Raw genomic sequence first — 20,758 nt, 5'->3', positions numbered from 1 at the left:
CTTGCAAGCCAGACTGGCAGCATGAAGAGCTAATAGGACCTTCCACATGGGAAGCAGGACAGAGCTCACCTTCAAGGTGTTCAGAAAAATATGTCTGTACAGCACCCAAAGCACAGTGTAGATACCCCTAATCTCTATCCCCTGCATGCTTGTTAGATCAGCCCTGGCAACATACATAAATAAGACATACTGCTTCCAACACAAGCTGAACAGGGCAGAGAGCTTGCAATTTGATGTGGCCCCTGACCTCTAAGATCCAGAGCAAAAGAAGCAACTAAAAATTGAGCTAGGCCAATAATCTTAAAATGCATAAAGAAGATTACAAGATCAAGACAAATGTACTCAGACTCCCTGCCCCCAAGCCACTCTCCTGATTGCCAATGGTTTTGGCTCCTGGAGAAGAGCATCTCTATATTTAATAGCCCACAATTAACTTTTCTTTTTTCAAATTGTCTGAGCACTTTTTGAACCTAAGCACATATCTGTTGGCTACCCCACCAAGCTGCAAGAGGTCCCACAGCATAACTATGTATGGTACAGAGGAGCATCAGCATTTCATGTTTGAAGTCCAGGTCCTTCAGTACTTCCATCCATCTGTGCAGCCACATTGTACCTGGGAACACTCAGGCATTTCCTTCACAGAAAGGAAAGATGCTGCTCTAAAGCAAGATGTTATCTGAAACAACCCCTGATAACCACACACCTGATGTATTATCCCTCTTGCTGCAAATGAGCAAGAATTAATTTATTTGGACAGATTCCCCTGCTTTTCAGTCTTCCTGCTACCTTAGCTCACTTGCTAATATCCGTTTTCCTTTGCTCAGCTTTCTTTCACTGCATGAGCACATACTGGAAATCCCTTTGTATCTCCCATCTCCCACATTACTTTAAGCTCACCCATTCCACCCCTGGCAGAGCTGCTCTTGCCTTGCAGGGGAGGATGAATTAGAGAGCTTTACTTTTATTTATTATTGCTCCTAAAGAACAATATTCCAGGAAAAAAAGGAGATTTTGAGAGAACTGTGACCACCAGATGGTGCCTGAGAGTGAACGGCAAGAATTTCATCAGCACTTTCAGGCTCCAACAGCTGTCTGGTAACAAGATTTCTGCTCTCAGGGGCTTGGCCTGGGTTTTATTTATACTCACAACTCTGAGGACATACAACATTTAATAAAGCAGCATGGTGGTGGACAACACACCAGCAATCATTTCTGCTGCCAAAGGCAAAACAGCCTTGCTGAGGGTGAGCAACCTTGAGGGATGATTTGAGATATGAGTAGACCACTACGCGTGCAGAGCACAACCATTCTCAACCTGCCCCAAAGGATGCTGCTGATTGGAAGCTGGGAGTGCCCTTCTGGGAAGAAAAACCAAATCTTCAGAAATTTGTTTTCACTCAATTTTGGAGTGAAATTCTGAATGTAACTTTCACAACACAGAAAGTTCTGATTGAATTTCTTGTTTAAGCTTATTGTTAAATGTCATTTGCTTTGGTCTGAGGACAAAAAAAATGTCACTTCCAAGGTCGTGTATTTTAATCCTGCCCAATCTTCCACACATTACAGAGTTGTTTCATTTAACATCTGTTGAGAAGTTGAGGCCAGAATGCACAGAATGTACATGCTGCGTTGTTTAAAGAAAAATGGACATTCAAAGTTACTAACTGCAACTTTTTTCCCATTAAAAATATCATCAAAACCACTATGTTCTCATGAAAGCATTTGCTTTCAAAAAAAAAAGGCAACTTCTGATGGCAAAATCTGCTCTCTAGAAAGCCTCCTATTTTGCTAAAGCTGGAATTCACTGTGAGACACTGTGCTCTGGAAGTGCTGACACAAAATAACCTGGTATCTGCTCTATTCCTCCCATACACACAGCGTGCTGACCTGTGTTTGACCTCTTTCAAGAACTGTAGGAGAGAATCACACAGATTCCTGTGATGATTTTTTAAATTGATTTTGCAAAGTAAGGGAGGAGGTCTTGGCTATTCATTCATGAATAGTAGAAGAGGTATGTGATAATAGAGTAAACACTGCTGAGCAGTTTCAGCAGACACTATAATACCCGGGTTGAGGAGTCCACATTTTGCAGGAGAGGTTGGTGGAGCACATACTACTTTTTTCTCGGAAGTTCTCTGCTCAGACCTCAGGGGCAGAAGTGTTTTTTTTTAAAAAGTGCATGTTCCACTTTTTGGAACATACACAATTTCCCCTTGTGCTTGAACCAAAAATTTGCATTTCTTGCTTTCCAGTAAAACTTGCCCCCCAGGTGTGAACACTGCAGGTTTACGGTGAATAATCCAGGTGTTTGCAGGACCTTTAAGGGACAATATTGTGCATTAAGAGATGTGTATTGAGATGCTAGACCTGCAGCACCAGGGCATATGCTGATAAATATTGCCCCCAAATCTTGTTGGTACAAAATATTACTAAACTGGTGGGATTTTCTGTAAGAATTGCCTGTACATGTCCAGGCACACAATTTTCATCCTTCATTGATATGTGTACACCAAATAGGTCTTTTATCTCTTGACAGAAGGAAAAATGGGAATATTCAGGACACTTATCTCTGGGTAGGTGAGTTGCACAGATTTAATCAGCTCCCATCAACTGAGCAGCACAACTTCTACCAGCAACACAAATGGCGCAGCTATATGCTTATTAAAGAGCCTGGTTTGGGCTTCATTAGGATTAGTGGTGAGATTGTCAAAGACATCTAAATAATTTAGGAGCACAAGTCATTAAGGGTAAGAAATGTCCTTCCAGCAAACCTGAGGCACTTCTGAAAAATCCCACTCAAGATGATTAAGTATAATGTCCTGGCCAAATGCAAGGTAGCTCTGCTGTGTCCCATGAAGAACATTTTTTTTAAAACTGTGTATTCCTAAAGGCTATTCAGTATTGCCATCAAATCACTTCTCCTTGACTGCCTGAATTAAGCGTTGTATTTTTAACAAACCACCTGCTTTAATAACTGTGTATTGCTCCACAAACATGGTGATGTGTGCATAAATGCTGAGTATGTCCATGGATGCTGTAATTGGTCAGATGATGTTTTCTAAGGTATGAACATGCAGCAGCGTTGAAATGAGTGCTCCCTAAACCACCCCATCAATCACTGGGAGCCACAGGATGATGGACATATTTTTCTCAGGCTGCCCAGAGTATTTCTATTTGAAGAACAAGAGCACTGAAGAAGAGATGCTAGATCCAGGATGTCCATCCTCTCCTCCTTCTTGGCTCCTAATTTAGAGGCAAAAAGGCACCATTATTTTGCTGTCAGAGTGATGGGGTTTCAGGCATAATAGCTGGGAAAGGAAATTTTCTGGCTGTTGGCAACTGTCTCATATAGCTAATTGACTTTCTCTGTGTTATTGGGTGTAGCTCAGTCCTCTGCTGGTGCTGATACAGGAAAAGCTCCAGGAAGAATCAATCAGATGCTTAGCTGAGCATAAAAATAAACGTTAGTGTGGCCTCAGGGATATGGAGGAAAATAACCTGAGAAAATAACGTGAGAAAATAATTGTTGAAAAGGAAGCAATTCTGCCTGCTGCTAAAACAGCCCTAGTAGTAGAGAGGAGTCTTCACCCATTCAGGGACACCTGAATTTCTTCTGGGGCAACCAATATTTCCAGGTGTCTCACAGCAGTGGTAAGAGATGGAAGAACGGATCTGTGCAGAATTATTTCCTTCCTGCACCCTTTGACAAGGAATAAATCTCTTCCCTATTTCCTGGGCTACATTTCTTTACATTGAAGCAAGGAACCCTTCCCTTTCCCTTGTACAACCTCCCTTCATCAACCTGAAGGGCTGTTTCTCCAGCAGAGAAGAGCAGCAAATCATGACCAGTCTGGTATCTCCACAAAGCACTGGGAAAGGAGGGAAAGTTGTAAGTCACATTCCCCCAGACCCTCACCTCTCCCCACTTCTCTCTGTCCTGTTCTCTAGTCCCTCTGCCTCCTTCAGCAAATCCTGCCTGCACCTACATAGCACCTCTGATGGTAAATCATTCCCCCATGGGAGTATGACCCAATGTCCATGGAAGAAGCAATGTCCCTGGCAGCAACAGCTTCTTTCCTCAGCCTGTCCTCTAGAGCCTGGAAATATCACTTGGTTTATGGCCTCTTCATGGTCAAGGTAACCTCTCTCTCTCCATAGACATGAGCCTTTGGAGTGGCTCATTCTCTAGAGGTTTGGTTCAGTCCAGCCAAGCCAAAGAGACAAAAAAAGTTCCTGTGCTGGAGCACTGCTAGGGGGAGAAATCAGTTGTGATGGGTAGCTACCTGTGCAAATTTTGCACAATTTGCAAGCCAGATTCCCCATGTTAACAGCAACAGAAGGGCCAGGGGACTCTTTTTCTATTATTATGTTTTTTCTGGATCAGCCAGTTGATAAATTCAGTGGCAGCTAAAACTTATTAAATATCAGAGTCCTTTATAAATAAGTAATGACAAAGAGACAAAGCTGGATTCCCAACTGATAAAGCCTTATTGATCCTCTTAGTTTTTCAGAGGAATGGCCTGCACAGCCACTGGTTGCCTGCTACTGTGTGAGGTGGTGAAGCATCCTCACCCCACAGCCAGAATTCTGCATCTTCCGTTTGGGATTGCTCTTCAGCCAGCTCCGTGTGTCCTTTTCTGCACAACTACCTGCAAAATCCCTGAAAACTTTTGTATACCTGTTTTTAAAAAGGTAAATAAATGTAAGATTTATGCAGCTTACAGTGCCCCTATGCAGCTTGCAGTGCCCTGTAACAGGGCACTTTCTAACAGTGAAGAAGACTTAAGTGCCTCAGGACAGTGTTTAATACCCATCATTGCTGGCTCTTAAGAGCTAGCTAGAATGGATGAAAGTGAGCTGATGCTGTCCAGAGGCAGGGGGCCAACCAGTGACATCCTGAATCCCTGCAAGGCCTGTTTTCTGTGATTTTTCTGCTGCTGGTAATCAGTGACAATGTTAATGGCCATCTGCATGACAATGATCTACCTGGTCATGAAAGGGACAGGCAGGGGAAAAAGGTGAGGAAAGTCATGGTTAAATTGCCATGGGGTCTTTGTCCTCCTCTGCAAGTGTGGGCACAGAAGAGTTTGCCAGGGAGAGTCCTGGCAGGTATGTCCTTGGCAGATGGGGGTGTGAACAGGGGAAGTGACAATCCACAGCCTGGAGCGGGGCGGGGATGGAGACTCAGATATTAGGTAGACCTGGACTCCATCTTGAGATGTTTCTCTATCCCTATTGAATGCCAATCTAGTGCACAGCTGCCTTTCTCCAAATGTAGCCAATGTAGCTTGGTGTCCTGCTACCACCCCACCACAGCACAAGCCATCAGGAGCATGTTGGTCTTCTTGGGACAGACTCTCTGTTTTTTCAGTCCTGGGGAAGAATGGGAAGCAGGGACCCCCCTTCTGCATTTCCCTTTTCTGAGGACAATTGTCTTTTATGAAGGGTGCAAGAACCACCAGTTGCAATAAAGCCAAGGGACTTTTTTTTTTCTTTCAGCACCTGGACTTACTAGTTTCCCAGTGAAAGTTAAATTATATTGCTGCCTGGGGATGGGTTTTGAAATTCTCTGAAAGATGCCAACAGAATACAGAGAAGAAAATCCTACACCCCTGCTACTTTTTTTTCTTTTTCAGCATTTTCAAGTGTCAGTGTATGCCTTCCTCATACAACTGTATTAGCTGCTTCAGTTGCCTTCAATGTATAATCAGCTCCTTTTTTTATAAAAACTTAGAGATTGTCTGTGCAATTTGTTCCAAGGCATAATGCAGTGAGTGATGTGCTGATTGATCATCCTATTCATAAACTTATTTCTTGTTTCCAATGAAGTGAAATAACATGGGAAATAAGCTGGGATCGATAGACTGTTCATAAATTATTTGAGAGAGATATTTGATAGTTCTGAAATTCAGTCGTTTGAGCAGATTGCAGAGTATTTCTCAATACTCACTCAAAAACTTTTTTCCTACAAAATTGACCCCTTTGAGAGCCTTTAATCCTAAAGTTTTAGCAAATGGAAACAAAACTTTCAGGAAGTAAATTAGCTCTTTTTTTTTTTTTTTTAATCTAGACTATCTTTCAAGACTTGAATTTCTTATTAAATGGTTTGGTGCTTTTGCTACGATCTGCCTTCCAAAGGAATGTTGTTCATTTACTCTGTTCTATTTGTTGTTGGTTTGAGGAGGGAGGGGGAGAACTCTATTAAATTAGAACGACATAAGAAATATTTTTGCCAATGGTTTCACATTAGAAATGATATGGCAAGGGAATCTGATTTATGTGGGAAGTGAGATGTATTCTCCAAGTGACAGCTCCCATGTGCCACACTGCCAGTTTCACCAAATACTTATATTTCTATATCCTACCACAGAAATAAAATAAAAACTTTAATTTTACCAACATTCTCCATTTCTGGACAATTTTCATTACAACAGTTTCCATTAAAATAAAAAAAAAAAAAAATCACTTCCTGTGGGCAAGCTAAACAAGAAGTTTTTCAGCAGTCCCTGAGACTCACAGCTGACATGCAAGAAAGTTGACTGAGGATGAACAGGTTAGAGATTGTCTACACAAACTGGACATCCACAAATCCATGGGCCCCGATGGGATGCACCCATAAGTGCTGAGAGAATTGGCAGATGTTATTGCTAAGCCACTCTCCATCATCTTTGAAAAAGTCTTGGAGAACAGGAGAGGTGCCTGAGGGCTGGAGGAAAGCCAACATCACTCCAGTATTCAGAAAATATAAGAAGGATGACCCAGGAAGCTATAGGCCAGTCACCCTCACCTCCATCCCTAGAAAGGTGATGGAACAGCTCATTCTGGGTGTCATCTCCAAGCATGTGGAGGAAAAGAAGGTTATCAGGAGTAGTCAGCGTGGGTTCACCAAAGGTAAATCATGTTTGATCAACCTGATAGCCTTCTATGATGGTATGACTGGCTGAGTAGATAAGGGAAGAGCAGTGGACATTGTCTACCTTGACTTCAGCAAGGCTTTTGAGACTGTCTCTTACAACCTCCTTATTGGCAAGCTCAAGAAGTGTGGACTGGATGAATGCACGGTGAGATGGATCATGAACTGGTTGGATGGCAGAGCTCAGAGGGTTGTGATCAGCGGTGCAGTCTGGTTTGAGGCCTGTCGTTAGTGGGGCTCTCCAGGCATCAGTGTTAGGTCCAGTCTTGTTCATCAATGTTGTTCACTGTTCATCAGTGACCTTGATGAAGAGACTGAGTGCACCCTCAGCAACTTCACTGATGATACCAAACTGGGAGGAAGAGCTGACACACCAGAAGGCTATACTGCCATTCAGTGAGACTTGGACAGGCCAGAGGACTGGGCAGAGAAGAACCTAATGAAGTTTAACAAGGGCAGGTGTAGGGTCCTACACCTGGGAAGGAATAACCCCAGGCACCAATACAGGTTAGGGGTTGACCTGCTGGAAATCAGCACTGGAGAGAAGGACTTGTGAGTTCTGGTTGACAACAGGTTGACCATAAATCAACAATGTGCCCTTATGGCCAAGAAGGCCAATGGTATCCTGGGGTGCATTAGGAAGAGTGTCACCAGCAGGTCGAAGGAGGTTATCCTCCCACTCTACTCTGCCCTGGTGAGTCTGCATCTGGAGTACTGTGTCCAGTTCTGGGCTCCTCAGTTTAAGAAGGACAAGGAATTACTGGAGGCAGTCCAGTGGCAGGCTACGAAGATTATTAGGGACCTAGAGCACCTTTCTTATGAGGAGAAACTGAAAGAGCTGGGTCTCTTCAGCCTGGAGAAGGCTGAGAGGGGATCTCAGCAATGTTTATAAATATCTGAAGGGTGGGTGTCAAGAGAATGGGACCAGACTCCTTTCAGGGGTGCTCAACAATAGGATGAGGGGAAACGGACATGGGCTGAACCATAGGAGATTCCATCTGAATATGAGGAAAAACTTCTTTACTTTGAGGGTGCCAGAGCACTGGAACAGGCTGCCCAGAGAGGTTGTGGAGTCCCCTTCTCTGGAGACATTCAAAACCTGCCTGGACACTTTCCTGTGCAATCTACTCTAGATGTATCTGCTTTAGCAGGTGGGTTGGACTAGATGACCTCCAGAAGTCCCTTCCAACTCCAACCATTCTGTGATTCTGTGAAGTCATGTGAAAACCTCCTGTGACAGGAGGACCTTCAGGTAGCGTGACAGAATCACAGAATCATTCTGGTTGGAAGAGACCCTCAAGAACATTAAGTCCAACCATAACCTAACTGTAGCACTAAACTATGTCACTAAGAACCTCGTCTACACACCTTTTAAACACCTCCAGGAATGGTGACTCCACCACTTCCCCAGGCAGCCTGTTCCACTGTTTCACAACCCTTTCTGTGAAGATTTTTTTCCTAATATCCAATCCTGCCCTGTAGTGCCGGACCAGGCAGTGTCCTCATCCAGGGTGATGGATAACCCTTCCAGTATGTAAATCAGAGTTGCAGCACCTTTGGCAGTCCTCCTCTCTCCCATCCAGAGGGTCATGGATGGGCAGGGGTGCTCCCATGTACAGGAGCTTCTCATGGGAAGATGTGGGAAAACACTCATCATTTTGGTATGGTGAGATGCTAGGGCACTATTCTTTTAAGCAGCATAGAGGAGAAAAAGGGAATCGCAGCTGAAGTGAGGACAGACTAGAAGTCTACATGCTCAGAACAGGGCTGGTGAGTGTATTCAGAAATGGCCTGGAAAGGACACAGGCAGCGAGGTGACAAAGTTTGCTGACGGGCTGAGCCAGGGTCCATTCCCACACTGACAGGACAGCAGACCCAGAGAGACCAAAGCGGGTATTCGATACCACATTGGGTCATGATTATGGAGGGGTTTTGATAGATAAAGATCTGTTGCTGAATTAGTCAGGCTCAAAGGTTCCTCAAGGCCGCTTCGAGAAGCTGAGTGCAGAGTCTGCTGTGAGAAAGAGGGGCGTTCCTCAATCACCGGGGTCCTGGCGTGGCACGAATCATCGGACGTATCATCAGTGAGACTCCAGTGCACGGACAGTCCACGATACTCATTTAACGAATCCATGCTTGGAGCGTGGACGCGTGATTAGAATATAGTTACGTATATAAGGAGACTTGTTTCTGTAATAAATGGCTTAGCGTGATTCACATTGAATCGACTTGTTTTGCTTAGTCCTTATCTCGCTCTAACACATGATCAGTTACAAAGGGGGCGGGCCAGGCGAGCAGTCTGTCTCTCTCACTGGCGCTGCGGGGAGCAGGGCGGTCGGGGGCGGCTCCCTCTGGATCTCGCAGTTTGGTGCTTTTGTGTTTGTGGGTTGGTTGGTTAGTTCGGCGTGAGCTGCGGCCAGGGCGATGGGAGAGCCCACTTGTCTCCTGGGGCGGGGGGGAGCTGCTGTGGCGGCCGCCACGGTGTGGGATCCAGTTGCGCTGTGTGCCCGTCGCTTCTGTAGGTCCTTTCATTATTGTTGTAACTGTTTCGTTGGTTTTCTTCGCTGTTCTGTTAAACGCTTCTTATTCCACCATTTTTTGCCTTTGTTTTCTGATTCTCCTCCCCATCCCACCGGGGGAGAGGTGAGCAAGCGGCACGGTTGTTTTGGCTGCCGGCTGGTGGGGGCTGGAGCTAAACTGGGACAGGTGGTGATTCTGCCTTTCATCGTACTCCTACGGAATCGCACTTAAGTGTCTCTCATAAAATATTTTGGATGTTCAGCATTTGTGTCTAAAATTAGACCTGATTGGTGCTGAGAAACCAGCATCACGCAAGAGGCTGGGTTCCTCTTTGGTGTGTACTGGCAGAAGGTGTGAGAAGGATGAGAGCCCACCAGAGGCTTGTGCCAAGTTTGGGTCAGCTTATCCTCGCGCAAAGGACTGTCTTTCGTTGTTGCTTGCATGGCAGGGGCCTGCAGTGGAAGCCCCGTCCTGAGCTCGTCCCTGTGCCTTGGAAAGAGGTGGCATTTCCCAGGAACCGTGCTCAGGGCTGCAAGTATGTCACCCTCACTCCATCTCCGAGGCACTGCGTGGCTGTGACTCTTAAAATGTGGTGGCTCTTTGTTGGTTTTTGATGGCTCTCATGGCCTCCTTCTGGCACAAGGTAAGTTAGGGGTCTAAATTAGGAATGCAAGACTAGAGGAACTATTCTGAATTACAGACTGGGTGGCACAACACAAAGAGGCAGCTTTCCTGGAAGAGAAAGCTGAAGACAATCAGGAGCGGATCCTTGACCCAGCAAGACAGTGACTAGCTCAGGCTGTGCCAGCTGAGGGATCTGTTAAGCATCATGGTGAAAACCCCATGTGGCCATTGCTTTTGTTGCTAAAAAACTCCCACCAACTTTGACTTCAGTGCAAAGAGGCCAAACGCTTGCCAGAGGTCTTGTTCCTCCAGCCATCAGGCAGGAGCCATGCTCTCCATTCCGCTTTCCTCCAAGCTCAGTTTTCCTCTGTCACATGTAAACAACTTACAGCCAAGTTTGGCCCCACTTCTTTAAGCAATGAGATGTGTTAGTAATTGTGTCTCTGGATCTCTGAGGTCTCTTAGGTGTTTCCTCCCTGTTGACCTGTTTGAGCTCACTGTGGCAGAGGATTAGCAGTCTTCACTATGCTGAACGAATATTTCATAGAGAAAGGTGGCTCAGGAGAGGGGACCGAAATACGAATTACTGCACCCACAGAGAGAAAAGCTTCTGCCTATCATTAAACATTAGGGAGAGTGCCAGGGAGAAAAACAATATATGTAAAATCCATGGGAAGTCTGTCTTCATAAGCATAGCTAGCAGCTCACAGTTCAGCTTGCGTTTTGTTACTTTTTACAATTTAAAAATGCACTTATACACACAGCAGAGTTTTAAGAATGAAATTCGTGAATTTCACTCAAGCCAACACATATGGAGCAAAAAAGGTGTGGTGAAAAGAAAGGCCAGCGAGAAACACCGTATCTGTGATAGTCCAGAGCCCAACTCTGGACTTTGAGTGCTGTGCCTGATGAATGCTGAAGGTACAGAGAGTCCGGAACTTAGTATGTAAATTACTAAGGTGCATTATAAAGAAAAAGTACAGGGAAAAAAAAAACAGTGTTTAGAAACAGCTGATAAGGGTAGAGGGGCTTTCAGCTGGACCAGAACCAAGCACTTGGAAGTACATCATCCTGCCTCCATCAGTCCCCTGACCAGGGGCAGGAGAAGGGCAGGAGACACTCAGCAGATAACACCTACATATTAACCAGCATGCTGAGAGCTCAGGTTGCAAGAGCTGGCACTATGGGCTAGTCCATAGCCAGTATTGCTTGTATCTGCTTTATCTGTTTGCTTTTAAATGGAGCAATTTTTCTGGAGAGTGTAATCAGCATTCTGGGTGTCTGCACAACTACCTGTGTAATTTAGCATACTTGAGAGGACGACTTTGTCTCTAATACCACGGGGAAAAAGGCAAAAATTGCCTTTTCCCTAGGACAGAGTTTAAAAATAAATGAAAGGCAGCCAGCTTCCTTTCCTATTTTCCTGTACTTCTGAGAAACAGGAAAACAGGGTAATTTGTATTTTTAACATCCACAACGTATGCTAACACCAATTCTGTCTGGCTCTGGTTTTCTTTACATATTTAGTGACAGCTATTGGGAACAAGCAGTTCCAGTCCACTAGTATATATATTAGTAGCAACCACACACAGCATGGCCACAATGCATATGCATGCAAGGACATGACATACTGAACCGTTTCAAAATGCTTTTATTGGTACTTGTCATTAATCAAATACGTTGCATAATGACTTTCAGCCATTACATTCACACATGCACTAATAAATAGTCTTGGTTTTGTTTTTCGTTTCCCCCAAAATCAGTTCTTAAATCTTTCATGAACAGCTGGCACACCATTATTATTGACCTATAGAGGTGAGAAAAGTCTGGCTGGATTTACTAGGGGATGGGCTTAGAAGGGAGCTGCAGGAATTTTAAATATTTGCAGGAGGATTAAATTGAGTTTAAGAAATGTATCCACTTCTGATAGAGTTTAAGAATTAATAAAATACATATATATACATACATATATATGTATCTCGCCTAATCTTTAGGGAGAGCAGGAACAATGAATAATTGATTGAGATAGCATTTCCTCATCCTCCTTCTTAGAATGTCTCATATTATCTAAAAAAGCACCAAACAAATCATAGAATAGTTCAGATTGGAAGGAATCTCATCTGGTCCAACCTTCTGTGGAAAAGGAAGCCTATATGAGATTATCTAGCACCTCATCCAATTGCCTCATGAAAACGTTCAGCAATGGGGACTCTACTGCATCCCTGGGGAAGTTGCTCCAGTGAAAAAAATTCATTTTTTATGTCAAGATGTCTTTTCCCCCTTTATCACTGAGTCACCTGAAGTTGAGTTATGATGAATAATTTTTGCCCCCACCTCTAATTTTTTAAAAATCCAGAACCATCCCACTGGCCCTGTATCTAGTTGCATAGTCCACTCTACTATAATACTACAAAAGGGAAATGGAGGGATGGTAGATTGCTTGCCACCTCTGTGTCCATCTGCCAGAAAACAACAATTCAGGAGCCAGACCAAGAAAAAGTTACGGTTTGCTGCTGTCTTTGCCTTCCCATCAACATGTGTCCTGTGCCCTAAAAAAATCTTGCTGGCGTCATTGAGACAGAAAGGACACAGAGACACCAAACACATAAGAGATCAATGACCTAGGGAGGGAAAAGTAAGGAAACCTAGTAGAGCAGCAAAAGTTTATGCCAAAGCAAACCAGCATCACTAGGAGAGTCAAGAAGTTCAATCCCAACCAAGCCTGCAGCAAATTTGCAGCAGAAAGTTTCTGACTGTATTTTCCTCAATCCATCAAGATTGTCTAGTGCTTGAGCACTTGCCCTTAGAGGAGACACTGAAAGAGGTGGGGTTGTTGAACCTGGTGAAGAGATGACTTAAGGGCCTAACAGCATGCCCCCAGTACCTTCAAGGAGGCTGTTGAGGAGACAGAGCCTGACTTCTTTTTGGTCCATGGAGGCAACAGGAATAAGTTGAAAGGATAGGTTCCATCTGGATTTAAGGAAAAAGACTATTATAAGGATAGTCAAGCACTGGAATGGATTGCTCAGAGAGCTGGTCAAATCTCCGTCCATGGAGAATTTCAAGACCCAACAGGACAAAGCCCAAAGAATCCCAATCTGAATTCATTGTTGACCTACTCTGGACTACAGACATCCAGAGATCCCTGCCAGTCTGAATGATCCTCTGGTCTTGTACAATATGCTCAACTTACTGCTCTCCTGGATAGAAAGGTTTCTTCCTGGTTTTGTTTGTGTTTTTTCTCTCTGCCCATGGTTAGGTTCCTAACACTGCAGGCCAAAGAGCTGGGCTGACTGCTCTGTGCAGAAAGAATAAATATTTGCTTATTGTTGCTAAAGCTGAAACCACATCAGAACATCCTTCATCACCAATTTAAGAAGTGAGGTGTCTGCACCAGGTATACAAATGGAGAAGCTGGTGAGCAAGTTGCTGTCAAACAGGTTTGCACCATCATGACTCAGATCCTCTAGATACCTGCTGCAGGGGTCACAGTGCTGTTTAACAGATCGCTTTAAAACATACCACTCCAAAGTCCAGGAGAGAAAATACCTAATTTAAAGTGTTGGGAGACTTTGTGTTGGACTGTGGTGTAAATCCAGATAGGAACACTCCTGAAAGTCACAGCAGTAACTGTTTATTTCCCCCTAATAGAAATAAAAGAGGAGAGGGGTACGTAAAATGTTCCCTTAATGATGAGTCTGCCAGGAGGGATGGTCCCAGAGAGGTTAAGGGTGGTTTTGGGTGAAGGTGCCACGTTAAATACATGCCCATGTATGTTTAGTTGAGGAAGCTTTCCTACTCTTCATGCCAGGCAGTGCACTCAGGGGGATTGCTCAGCTGAACTCTGCAGGGACAAGGTACAGAAACCTTGAAGGTACAGAAGTTGCCACCGCAGCCCACACTGAGCACCTGCCCACCACAGCATGGAGATCCTGCCACCACCAGCAGTGGTGGCATGTGGCCCCAGAAGGATGCTTCACAGTGCTCATCACCCCCCACAGGCAGGGAGGGCACAGGAGAAGCCTCCTGCGGCTGGCAGTGTACCACAGGGCACATAATGAAGTCACTTGTTGGGAACACTTAGAATCATAGAATAGTTTGGGTTGGAAGGGACCTTCAAAGTTCATCTAGTCCAACCTCCCTGCAATGAGCAAGGGACATCTTCAACCAGATCAGGTTGCTCAGAGCCCTGTCCAGCCTGGCCTTGAATGTCTCCAGGGATGGGGCATCTACCACCTCTCTGGCAACCTGGGCCACTGTTTCACCACCCTCAGTGTAAAAAATTTCTTCCTCGCATCTAGCCTGAATCTCTCCTCCTTTAGTTTAAAACCATTACCCCTTGTCCTCTTGCAATAGGCCCTGCTAAAAAGTCTGTCTCCATCTTTCTTACAGGCTCCTTTTAAGTACAAAAAGGCTGCAATAAGGTCTTGCAGCAAGAGTGAAGTAGTGCTGAAAAGCGTCTCCATCACAAATCTTCTGCAATGTATCTTTCACCAGCCAGCTGCTTCAGCGTGGTCTGCTGTAGACACCCTGCACAGGTGGGCTCTGAGTGCCAGTTCTGATCAGTGACGTGCAGCTTCCCAGTGCAGCATGCACTGTGAATCTTGCAATCAAACAGATCACTTCCAACTGGGTTTATGTGGAAAAGTCACACTTAAATTGGCTTTTTGTGAGTATTTAGCCCAGCGTGCTGACAGATTTTTCAGGAAGCGAGCGAGCAAGAGGCAACTGCTGATATGTTCAAATGCAATTCAGCTTCTGCACTTTGAACATTTGCAGGAAGCACGCAGAGGAGGTTGAGCTGCTCAGGAGCACTCTAGGGTGCCTAAACCTAGGCCCTGTGGTCTAGTGTTGAAGGGACCTAAAGGTCCCTAAATGTCATCAAGGGTAGGACTAAGTAGATCTGTATGACTGCAGCTACAGAAATAGCCATAATGGCACAGACCAGCAATGGTCGCCCGTCCACAGGGAACAAGACTTTTCCCATCACCTGCTTATGGGGAAAATAACTAAACCCCAACCCTTTGGCATGTGAAGCTGGTGGTTGCTGTAAGATTTTAACAACCACAGATGGGAAGTAACATTGTTTACAGCTGCAGCTCCTGGTTAGACAGCATGAAGATGGGTAATGCCACGTATATGAAAACAGGAACACGTGAGGAGCAGAGTCAGATGTGGGAGGTGAGTTTATGACCCACCCTGCATATGAAAAGACCCTAGATGGCTGAGGCTATAAAATACCCATGGCTCATTTTTTCTTAATCTGAAGATCCATATCCAGTCTTAAAATGCCTTTTTAGAGATGTTCTGTAGGTCCTTTCCAAAATAAGGAAAAAGCCTTTTTAATCTTCACAGAGGATGGCTGCACGGCAAAGGGGCTGCTGCAAGACTGAGTTTGGGGCTGACAGACAGAGATAAGCTGTATCCCCATAGGAGAGTACCTGCATTACTCAGAGCTGCTTCATCTGCATCCATCCTTTGTCTCTTTCTCCAGCCTTGGGGATTTTCTGATGAGCTCTCCAGGAGGAAAAGCTCAGTTCTGAGTGTTGTTGTTACTGCCTTATTTCACTCTGAAGAGGAGATGGAAATTGACATTTCTGGCTTGACTTTCCATTACAGCAAGCTCAAAAGAAGCTACATCATAGGGATGCACCGTGGAGGCACTTGTGGATGCGAGGGGTATAAAAAGCTGAAGTAGCGCCCAGCTGCAAACATTGGACAGGGATGGAAACCACAGGGCTGGAGGATGGGACATGAGGGGAGAGACAGTAGCAAGCAATGGGAGAGCAGCAAGGGAACGTGCAAAAGCATGGTGCAGTCACTTGGCTGTGGGAGGAAAGCTGGAGGAAGCTTGGGGGTTTATGGAAAGCTGCAAAAGCAGAACAACTCATCCCTTCATTTAGCTGTGGAAGGTCCCTACATGCACACACATCCATGGCATGCTTAGGAGGAGGCTGGATAATACAATTTGCACTGAGAATATAATTCATTAGATGTAGGAAGAAAAAAAGGAGCATAATAGATTTGCTGGAAAAAAAATGCAGTTTTGAAGGTGCTGACATGAATCACAAATTGCATTAAATTTGTTCTATAGAAAACAGTAGCTCAGAGTAGTTGAGATGTTTCATTTCACCTTTCTTAATGCATATGCTTCCATTCTTCTTTTTGCAAGGAGACCTTTATTTCATCTTCATATTTTTAAAGGAATAATAGAAAGAGTTAAATAACCTGAAAGTTATCTGAACTATTTTATCACAAGCCAGGTGTTGCAAAAAGAGAGAAGCAGGATTTTCTTCCCTTATAGCTGTTAATTTTATCTCTGAACATCGGCACTTTTTCAAACCCAGATATCTGTCAGCAGAGGATGCCCTTAGCATGGAACAGCTACCACAGCTGCAAAGTGGGAGAAAATTGTGTTTTCCACCAGAAAGGAAGGATCTCAAGCAGTTAAGTCCTCTTGAAACACCACAGTAGGAATAGGAAAACATCTTTTATGAGGTCAATGGCAGCCCTTTCACTGAGACACGCAAGAAGCCAAAACTGTTGCTCAAAACATAAAGCACTTATTTAACGTCAGCAGTGACTCTAGCACACTGAGTTCCCCACAGCAACATAGAACATAGCCCTGAAGGACTCTGTGCTGCAAAGACATTCCCGGTTTGTGCTGCTAAAATGTATGCAATGATGCATGAAGCTTGCAGAGATGGAGCAAAAAGGCCTCAGAAGGATGAATGTTGCACAACTGCCAGAGGCAAGGCAAAAATCTCATTCCCTGTTTATTGGTACAGGACTATTTTATAATACATGAGCTAAGGCTGGTTCAGGCAATAATTAAAAGAAGTGGGAGGGACAACAAAGCCAAGGCATCACAAGGAGCAGAGTGCTGTGTTGTACTCAGCCTCATATCCCTCTTGGACTTTCACATCTCATTGCTAAGCTACAAAACTAACTTTGGCAAAACGTTCTCCAATTTTGTGAGCATAATATATAGTCACAGAGGACTGAAACTGAGGTGTCTTTGAGTTTGCTCCCAAATACCCTAACAAAAGCCAGTTATTTGTTTATTTCTCCATATCCTCTGGATCTGAATTGCAAATCCTCATGCACACACATCCCCTCCCTGAATCAGTGCACAGCATTAAACTCAGTATCTGCGGCACCTCATATCCCTTATCATGGGGATATTACATAGTGAGAGAAATCCTGGTCTTCTATATGGGGCTTTTTTTTTTTTTTTTTCAAATGGAATAACTTTGGGCTTTTCAATGGAGGCACTTTTCCCTCTGCCCTCCTCCTTAGAAATGTTTTAGAAGAGTTTTTCCCCTCCACAATACTCAGCACATATAAAGGACCAAAAGTTGTAGCCCAGGCCCACAACAGAAGTGAACAATTACAGCAGCTCTTCTCTGAAAACATTAGCAGCAAAGGTTATTGTTTCCATCATGTTAATTAATCAGACCTGGCCAAAAGTGGGTTTACTCCATCCTGCCTCTTCCTCCCCTTCCCAAAGTAAAAGTGTATATAAATTATAGGATGTCAGTTTGTAACAAAAGTGGCATCTTAGGTCTGTGATCATCCAAAATTGGCATTATGAAGGGCAACACAATTTTCATTTTAGAATCTAATTAAACAGGAACATTTATCATTGCAAATCATTTATTTGCAATTAAAACATTGAAGATATTTTTCATTTTGGTGTCTCACTTCAGAACAAAAAGCAATTGCAAACCACCTGCCTTCTCTCACAAGGAATAACACTTTCAAACCCATCTCAGGTGACACCCTGGCTACCCTCTGCATTGGAAAGACTTGGGAATACCATAATCCAAAAGCCCATCACTTTTATTAAAATAAAAAGTAAATAATGTGAAATCAGTACTGTATTGTCAAACTTCTGCCTCCAAAACTTCTCCCATATCCAAACTCCAGCTGGCTGGAGGTCCCCCAATCAAACACGCTTTCACTCAACCATAACAGAGCATTTCTAACATCAGCAGTGGTGAAAACCTTCCTGCCAAGAGATACAAGGAAAAACTTGGGAGCAGCAAACTTTCCCTTTGCTGCACTGCTGGTGCCCCTGGGCACACACTGACCTGTCCCCTGCCACAGCTCCATCCTCTGGGTTGTGGATGATGCAGGGTTGGTTCCCCACCCTGGTATGGCATCACCTTCCTTCCTGAACAACAGGAGAGGAACATCTAGATTTTCCCCAAACCAGTGACCCATGATCAAATCTCACCTGCTGGAATTGCTCTGCTGCACATGAGTGATGTAGAGCCAAACAGGGATCAGAGGTGGAAAAGCAAGAGGTGGGCAGGTTGCAAGGTCCTGCTCCCGTTGACTGCCCTGTGAGGATGCAGGACAGCCAGTCTGTGTTTTCCAGGAGTCCTGATGGAAAGATCATTTCTCCCCATAACCAGGAAGCACTGAAAAGGACATGTTCAGGGAGAAAAGACCAATGTCAGAGTGGTGAACCACACTACCATTTTTCAGCTGCTTTGTTTGATAAGTCTCCAGTATCAGCTTGGGCCAGGGGTGGGCGGGGGGGAGAAACAAACACAAAACAAAAAACAAAACAAAAAAAAAACCAAACAAAAATAAGAAAAAACCCCACACATTTCAACTACAGCTCTTTTCTACACAAGCATCTTTAAGATTTCTGCCAACTGTCAGCATGTCTGGCTCATCAAGCAGAATCAGAAAAACCTCTAAGCAAAGAGACTGAGCCATCCAATCCCCTAAGCATATAACTTCTCTGATTAAACACTCGAGGCTGAGGCTCTGAAGGTGGTGAAGCAGTCAATTAAACATTCGAGGCTTCTGCAGGCTGTTGGGGAGGTGTTACTCTCAGCCTGCCTTGATTGCCAACATTTGGTGGGAACAAAATGAATGAATAATGCATTCTTTGAAAAGCAAGGCAGCAAATGACAGTCTGCTGGGGAGGAAATGACATGCTGGCAGCTGCTTGTCCTCTCCACCTGTTTGCATGGGCTGTGAAAAAATGGGGGTAGAGTGATACTCACTTAGCTATAAGGGGATAGCCAGCCCCACCAAGCACTGAGAAATAGAATCATAACATCATTTTGGTTGGAGGAGACCATCGAGTTCAACCATTAACTTAACAGTGCCACTAAACCATGTCCCTAAGAACCTCATGTAGATGTATTTTAAACATCTCCAGGGATGGTGACTGGAGATCACAGCTCTTGGCTTTCCCTGATTTTTGCTCTTGCTCTTTCACCCCCAATGCAGCCAGGCTCATGGCCTTTCCTGCCACCGTCCGTGGTCCCTTTTTCAGGCTGCAGCCTTAAATCCCTAAACCCCCAGCTTCCAGCCCCTGGCTGAGCCTCAGCTGCGCAGCACAGAGCAAATGACACCCCAGCCCAAGGTCTTGCAACATCTGAGACACATCCATCCCAGTGTCATCCCACATGCTCGTGCATTGCTCAAAACATTTGCATATATGCATTTCGCATATATATTCTGCGTGTCTGCCCTTCTCAGACACGTGCTCTGGCTGCTCTGGCCAGTCTATCAGAGATCTGGGTGCACCCAATGCCTCCTGATGGTGCTGCTAAGCATATGTGATCCCAAACATCTGCGCACACAGCAAAGCCAACATGGCCAAGCCTTGCTTTGCTGTCTTATAGCCCTTCTAGCAGCATCTCCAGCCTGGAGGGATGCTCCCCCACAAAAATTGTACAAGCATCCTAGTCAGGATCAGGAGGAAGGTGAATCCTCACTACCTCTTATTACTTCCTCACTTTTCAAACTCTTTAGAGCAGGTTTTCAGAAGCACAGGCCTACTTTACATAATAAATCACACAGTCTCATGTGCACAGAAGAACTTGGTAACTTTCTCAGTGGAGAACTTGGAAGCAAAACAAAACTGGAAGACAAAAAAACAATTTTACATTCTTGCATCAGTTTATGGAAAATTAAGACCCTGGTGGGTTCTCTTTAAGGAAACTTAATATCATTATATTTAAATGTTACTTTCCAGAATTTCATATGTAATCATAGCATTTTGTACACTGGCACGAAAGTGCATAAACTGAAATACATTGATGCTGTATAGCACAGTTAATTTCTCCAAGCAGTAAATTGGCCCATGTGTCATGAGGGTCAGATTGAGAGGCTTAGAAAATATTCCTTTGCAAAAACTGAAAATTGCTTCAAAGTTGCTGTTTATTTTGCAGATGCCAGAACAAATTAAAAATTACCTCATATTGAGAAAATTTACCGAACAAATAAGAGTTCAGCTCCTTTGTAACAACAGCAGTGAATGCTTATATCTACTGAAATGGGTTTGGACTTTGGTGGGTTTTTTTGAGTGGGAGGGGAGAGCTTCAATATTATCACCATTTTACAGACTGGGGAAACTGAGGCACAGAAAGATGAAGTGACTTGCCCAAGATCCTCCAAAAAGCCAGCAGGAAGTAAAACGGAGTCTCTTAAGATCCAGTCCTGGGTTCTGGGACTTATTGTCCCCTGGGAACAAATTTGACTCCCTGTCACCTCCACCAAGGCTCTCTGCCAAGCTGAGAACCAGCCACAGGCCAACATGCAGACCTCAGCACCAACAAACAACCTCAGAAAACCTGCAGTGGACCTGCCTCTTCCCTACATGGAAATACATGGGCCTGTATGCTTGCCTTTTGGGGTCAATGTGGAGAAGTCAGATAACAGAATATCATCCTG

At 44.4% G+C, this 20,758-nt stretch overlaps 1 long non-coding RNA gene across 1 annotated transcript in view; it reads right to left on the bottom strand.

Moving 5' to 3' along the window:
- The window catches only part of LOC308038941, a 32,189-nt gene extending 13,167 nt beyond the window's left edge, over window positions 1-19,022 (bottom strand). The window contains exon 1 of the long non-coding RNA XR_013921971.1: window positions 18,297-19,022. This is a non-coding gene — a long non-coding RNA (uncharacterized lncRNA). The remainder of the gene's footprint in view (window positions 1-18,296) is intronic.
- Window positions 19,023-20,758: the final 1,736 nt, after the last annotated feature.

Source organism: Nesoenas mayeri (assembly GCF_963082525.1).
Source record: "Nesoenas mayeri genome assembly, chromosome: 3".
Classification (NCBI taxonomy): Eukaryota; Metazoa; Chordata; class Aves; order Columbiformes; family Columbidae; genus Nesoenas; species Nesoenas mayeri.
The sequence above is the reverse complement of the archived record's forward strand: the minus strand, read 5'-3'. Positions and strand labels throughout refer to the sequence as shown.